At 29.2% G+C, this 7,771-nt stretch overlaps 1 protein-coding gene across 1 annotated transcript in view; it reads left to right on the forward strand.

Annotated features, from left to right (window-relative positions):
* Positions 1-7,771, forward strand: part of LOC105627729 — a 32,720-nt gene that overhangs the window by 10,818 nt on the left and 14,131 nt on the right. The window lies entirely within an intron of this gene.

The following is a 7,771-nucleotide window of genomic DNA, read 5'->3' on the forward strand; positions in this document are numbered from 1 at the left end:
TATATATATATATATATATACTTTATATAAATATATATGTATATGTTTAAATATGTGTATATATGTATTTATAATATATATATATATATTATTATATATATATATATATATATATATATCTTTAATAATTTTTATTTATTGAATTGATTTCAAAAATTATTTTAATTTTGTTGTTGAAGGAGTAAAGATTACTTTGAAAAATAATTTTATAAGCGTTCATTTTTTTTCTTGATCTATACGATTACAATTAGACTTGAAATCTTTGAATATACCGTTTCTAATCGTCGTGTGAAATTGGTATAGAAATAAATACGTCAATATCGATCACTCATGAAGGTGAGTGTTCTTATTAGTCCGCATCCGTTTCGATTGCTACCATACATAATTGCTACTTCAGCAATAGGAATAGTTAAAAAAGTAAAACTTTTTAAAAGTTGACACTAACAAGAGATAGTTTTTCAATTTTATGGTAAATTAACTCTCAAAAGTGTTTATATTCTGTTATGTCAATAATATGTCTTACGTACGCCATGCCGTCTTTCCGTTCGCGTGAACAAGACAAATTTATTACTCTTTAGAGTTGCATATGAGATATCTATGATAACATATGAAGACCTATTTTATCACTTGTAGCGATGAGCTCAGAGAAATCATTTCTTTTTTTAGATACAATGCTACGGAACTGGAATGTTGAATCTTGATACACCGGTTTTGAAGGAAGCTTCGGCTGATATTTTTCATTATATCGTAATATGATTGAAGTCTTTTTTATTAATGTATGATATTTTGCATGTCGAAAGGAAATAGTTTAATCTAATTAATCGCAATGACAAATTATTTTATTTAAAGCGTAACTGAATTGACAAAATATTACTAGAAAAACAACTGGGCAACTGAGCGTAACTACAACAACACTAACAACATACAGAAGTGTAATATTACAAATCATATATATCAGCATTTCCAATCTACAAACGTAACAATTGTGCCCTTTCATTTACGCAGGCCTTAAGCTCATATTAAACTGATAGAAAAGTATCATTTGAGATAACTGTCGACAAAATCGTAAAATCGAGATTAAACACTTTTACCTTCTCTAAAATTAAGCAGAAATGATTTCTCTTGTATATATCTCTCTAAGTTACAGAAATCATTATATACAGGGTCTTCAAAAAGTCTGGAAACGTTAAAATATTTTTAAAACGATCAATTCTAATGAAAAATATATACGAGCAAAATTGTAGGACTTCAAAAAATCTACTTAACTGATAATAAGAGGTTGACCTTGAGTGGAGTCTGCAAGGTCATATAAAGGTTAAATTGAATTTTTTTAATGAAACCCCCTATTTTTTATTGCATATTCTTGTAGCACACCTCGAGAGCTTTCCAAAATACTATAATAAAATAATTTTTAATTTTAAATTAAGTACTTTTCGAGTTAAGGCTTGAAAGTAACGCTGGCATTAATATTACACAAGATATCCAACTGATGGCTAAAATCTTTAATGTCGTTCAACATCGTGTTCTGGATAATATTTGTCAAAATTAAGGCCAATGGAAGTTATACTTTTTATTTTCATTTTGACGTAAAAACGAATTTTTGCAAAAACGAAAATAAAAAGAATAATCTCTCCAATGATCTTGATATTAACAAATATTATTATTATTCAAAACATGATTCTGAACAATATTCAAGAAGTTTTAGCCATCAGTCGGACACCTTGCACGATACTGTAACTTTCAAGCCTTATAACTCGAAAAGTACTCAATAAAAAAATATTTTATTATAATGTTTTGAAAAACTCTTGAAATAAGTTATAAGGCTATATAATAAAAAGAAGGAGATTCTGTTTAAAAAATTTAACTTGACCTTCATATGACTTTGTAGACTCCATCCAAAATCAACCTTTTATCATCAGTTAGATAGATTTTTTTGAAGTCCTACAATTTAGCTTTTATACATTTTTCACTAGAGTTGATCGTTTTCGAGATATTTCCAGATCGTTTCCAGATTTTTTGAAGATCCTGTATAGATATAACCTACTTTCTGCATTCTTTGGAGCAGAATCTCACTCTAAAAAATAAAAATTAAGTCTTAAAAAAAAGTGACTTAATTTTTAATCTTTAAAAGTGAGATTAATACTGTAAAAGTTTTGGAGAATAATTATACCTGTATTAATTATATATCTCTTTATATATTACATTATTATATTGTTACATCGAATTGTTTTTAATTTGTTGTACAAATTTTCACATTTTGAAGTAGTTTATGATTTTATAAGTTATAATTCATTTTATAACATTATATTCTGTTATGATAATAACATTATGATATTTTAAACTTACTTTAGACCTATATCCATTAAATGCTGTATAATATAAAAGTATATGAAGAATCAATGTAAACATATATTACAATATATATATATATATATATAATATATATACATTAAAAGAATATAAATATATCAAAATATTACGATATAAAACCTATAAATAAAATTCTATCCTAAAATTTGACAAAAGTTACATATTATTTAAAAGTCATCTTTTTTATTAATGTATATTCTTATGTTATATATCAAATATCTGCATTAATATTTTAAAATCTCAATTCATTGATGATGATGATGATGATTCATTTCATTTCCTTTCTTTTCGCTATCATTTTATTTATAATATTGTGATAACTGAAAATTTTACAAATTACTGTATACATCTCGTGAGACATTGAATAAAACAAGGCGTTAATATTATTAATTGTAAGCATGAGAATTATTGCAGGCGAGCAAGATTAATTACGTTTTTCAATTCTCTGTATACTATTGTATTCTAATAATATCGCATTCCCTGTCTGTTAAAGTCAATCGCGTTAAATCCTCATCGTGGATGCCGCGGGCAACGATAGCGGCTTTTAACACCGTACGTCACTCGCATAATGGTTCGTTCGGCGACCGGTTATCGATATTCACCGCAAATGATTAATGGCTGATATTGTTAGTCGATGATACCTGTATCTCACGGCGGTAGAAATCGTTACGCTTCACGCTCTCAACTCGCGTCATCGCTCATCACGTTTACGACTTCGGCCTCTCGCGTGCGTAAGAGACGTTTAAATTCCGCACGTTACGATTCTTACGAACTGGTCGTTAACTGTTTCTTAACCATCACTTATACTTTCTTGCATAAAGCAGATACATCTGTCTTATGCAGGCTGTCATTTTACAATATAGAACTGAAGATGCAATATCGACCAATTCAGATAGGACAAATTGATATAAATAAGAATTAAATTATCTATGACATTATATCGACAATCAGATTTCCGATGTGCATTTTAAAAGATAATCAAACAAGAATAATGCTGCAGTGAACAATAAATTAAAAAATACATAAATACATTTATGTGTACGAAGATGGATGGAGCTGAAATAGGATAAATAAGAATTAAATTACTTTCAATGCAACATATCGACAGTAGGTTCTTTTAATCGTAATTTTATTTTTTTAATTTAATTCTTATTTATCTTATCTCAATTCCATACATGTTTATGTATTACATAAACAATATATATATATATATATATATATATATATCCCACTTTCGATTATTTTACGTTATTCTTGTTTTCCATATTTTAAAACACAAATATGTAACTGCAAAGATAAGTCACATGAATTTACATTGATATCGAATATAAATACTATAAATTATATATGGAAATGCTCATTTCTTTATTTTATAATACGGAAGCATAATTTATATTTGAATTAATTTCACTTATACAAAAATGTTTTTCCAGAGTAGCGCAACCGTAGCGGTAGCCAGTAAATTGACAGTGTATTACGTAGGTATAACATGAATCAACCTGGTGCATTACAACCGTTTAGATTGTATTACGGAATATTTCATGACGTTGACGACACGTGATGTTGACGTTATACATCGTGCGAATGAACCCTTAAACGGAGCTCGTTCCATTTAACGATTACACTTTCTGATCAGTTCCCTCTCTTCCCTCTCTCGCCGCAGTAATTATTTTCAATTGCGCTTACGTTCGCCGATTCGAATAATTTTAAGCGGCAAACTCGTAGATTAAATCGTGGCTCTCGGCATTTTCTCAGCGTCGGAATCGTATAATTATCGGTCTTAGGTGCAATATCGCGGGCACACGGATCGAATATACCTGATATAAAGCGCTGCTTACTTGCGATGCTTTCAAATAGCGATATCATAAAAACCGATACTCGTTCACCATTATATTCTATTGCAGATACACAACTAAGAATAGTATTTGCGCCGTCTGTACAGCAAGGCGTAGAAAATATATATGTTACTCTAAACACGAAAAAAACGATTCCGTTTTTTCGATTCCGAGTTTTTCTTGTAATAACAATCGCCCTGCTTGTTGTTATTAACCACCTGCAAGATCGCGAGCCAGAGTCAGAAGTCTGAATATATGATTCTAGAGATTTATGAAAAGAATTTATTTATGCTGTTTGATTGCGTTGTTCTACCTTTCGATAAACTTCAGAGCTCGCTCTTTTATCTCTTTACATTTTTACTTTTTTATTTATTCTGTTTATTATTATTTTGTTTATTTAGTAGATAAATTATTACATAATTTATTCGAAGATGGAATAACCAATTAAAATAAATTACTAATTTATGTAATTATAAATATCTATGTCTGCTATTTATAAATATTTATTTATTTACTTTTAAGCTGTGCGAAAATTTTAAATCTGTATCTATTCAAACAACAATCCATCACGCACGAATTGAAGAACCTACTTCTCTTATATGTCTCATCACAAGATCTGCAACATATTGTTGCACGTGAGATATAGCGGAACATCTACAAATTACACGAAGTGTGAAATTTTACACATTATTTTACGGGAAGCTAAAACCAATCAAACGAAAATTTATTTGATAGCTCACGTCGTGAAAACCGATAACATAACTATAATTACGACGATCTAATCAATGTTCTTGATCGCACCCTGAATTTCGTAATGTGATAGGAGAGATCGCATTAGATGTAGAGGGAAAGCGCGTTCTTCAGAATATCACTATGATTCTGATTAATTGGCAGATCCCGACTGCGAAGTTTCATGTACAATAGATTGATCTATAAATCTTTGGGAAACAGGAAAAATTTCGCACAGCTTGAAATCGTAAACCGGTCATAGATATTAGATATTATCCGCAGATACTTGTAATATTTATCGTAATTGATTGATAGATTCTCCGATCATGTAATCGCTGTTTCGCGAATGATGGATCGGTGTAATGTAAGTTAATAAAAATAAACTTAGAATTTCGCACGACTTGATTCTAATATAGCTTATATCAGATATGGATATTTATACATTTGTAATTATAAATTGACAAAGTATATCCAAATTCCGAAATAACTGTCATTCAAAATTATGTTTGAGATGTAAATATATATAAAGATAAGATAGAGTGCAATAAATGAAATAAGCGTATATAAAGAGAAAATTCGATTAAAATGTTACATTATAAAACATTCAGGAATTAATCATCTTTTAATTAATTATTTACATAAAAAGTTATCTATGTATATATATATATATATATATACATATATTAATATAGAAATAAAACAAAATAATCATTTAAAAAGTATACGATTAAAATATTATATACTGAAAAACGTGAAATAAAGTATTATAGACCAAATATGTTAACAACTCAATATTTCAGATTAATATTCTTCCGAAGAAACTATTTATGAATTCAGGAAAAAATTTTGATTTATAGTAAGATTTACAGTAAGATTCGTACGCACATTTGACCCGAGACATTATCTCTTGATAATCATTTCTGACATACTTGTATGAAAATGTTTTAGTAATTAACAATTAGCAGAGTTATATTAGCTAGAATTTAGATAGAGACTGTGTCGTTATTATAAGATGTGAATTATCCAGCAGCACGTACGTAAGAAACTTCATAGAAAACTAGTAGATCTACTAAGGTAGAATATATATCTACTTGTACCGTACTCTCTAATACCATACACCTAATACTGCGAAAGTTCATAAAATATGTACGAGATAGAGGTAATGCAGCGCTTATTAAATTCCTAATTATAACGACGAAGTGTATTGATAACCACATGGTTTAGTCTTTATTATCTCGCAATCGAAAAAAGAAAAAAAGAGCTTACTTTGTATTTGCATTTTATTATATATTCGCTTGCGTGATGGAATACATTCAGGCTGAAGGCGTTCCAAAGTTTCCGGAAATGTTTACGATTCAAGTGCAATAAGCGCAAATACTAACCCTAAGTAATTGCGCCCGAGAGAGCACTTCTAGCACATAGAAGAAGAAAATTAAAAAGCCGTCGCGGCCTTGTGGCACAGGGGTGTAGCTATCGCATAATAAGAATGCAAACGCAAATGCGTATAAGAACAGCAACCCACAAACCTATTTCTTCTTTCTTTTATAGAAGAAAATCAGAAACGCGATGAATTTCATATTAATTTTAAATTTAAATCAATGTGTTATCAATATGTAATATTTGAATTTAAAATGTATCTTCAATATAAATATACCTTTAAATGTAAAGTTTTAATAGTAATTGTTGCTTCTTTGCAATATTAATGGTATCTTAAAAAAATTGGAGCTTGAAATTTTTTAAAGATACCATTAATATTGCAAAAAAGCAATAAATGCTATTAAAATTTTTATTACATTAGAATTCATTTTAAGTTTTGCAATTTATGTTCTTTCAAAATTATTATGTTTATGTTGTAAAATAATAAATAATAAAATAATTATAGATATATACAAGGTTGACGTTATACCATTGCAAAAGTAAAATACAGGATCCATGAGTGATTTTTGGAAGATTTAAAAGTCATTCCTACGCCATTGAACGCAACGGTGCAGCAAAGCTGCATTGAGCCGCAGGCCGGTTTGAAAGCCAACATTTAATTTACGTTCTACGAGAAGGAATGATGCTCTCATCATTTTTCGACGCAAACGATCCGTTAAAATGGTTGCGAAACGGCGTGAAGAAGAATGATTGAAGGCTAAAATCTCGCAGCAAACATAACATCAATAAGAAATCTGGAAATAAAAAGAATATTGAATTCTTATAAAAATTTAGAATACTTTGACACGTATATACAGATAATATAGTAAAATTAGAAAGGTTGAGCAATTATTTTGAGATATTTGATATAACAACATATCAATTTTATAAGATTTTGAGTTTAGGAGTTTATAATTTGTTTTGTGTAATCTTACATTCATCTCACTTTAATGCAATGTATTAATCTTTTATTAGTACATTACATAATGGAGCAAAAGTGCACAACAATTCTCAACATTGTGCGATCGGCAGAGGTTAATTCAAGTTTCCTGATCTCGGCAACCAGCCAATAACGGTTAATTATCGGTTTTAAAAAAATCGGAAAGAGCCGTCGAAGAGACTGCCGGCCGCGTAATTACAGTTATCTCAATGCAGCACGATTTTCAAGCTTACAACAATGAAATACTCGTAATTCATTGTTGGCTATGTTTCGTTATCCGCGCGAGTAACAAAGAAGAGAAAAGAAGAATGAAATAAATCAAGCGTGTGATATTTATGAGTGTATAAAGCTTTGAACGATTTGGAAGTCCGAATTTACAATTCTTCTATTAATTCAATGTATATTCGCCTATCAGGATCCATCAGAATAATTTTTAATTTTTGTTCATTTTTTAGATATATTATTTTCTCTCTCTCTCTCT

This window comes from Atta cephalotes, assembly GCF_000143395.1.
Source record: "Atta cephalotes unplaced genomic scaffold scaffold00010, whole genome shotgun sequence".
In the NCBI taxonomy this organism is placed as follows: Eukaryota; Metazoa; Arthropoda; class Insecta; order Hymenoptera; family Formicidae; genus Atta; species Atta cephalotes.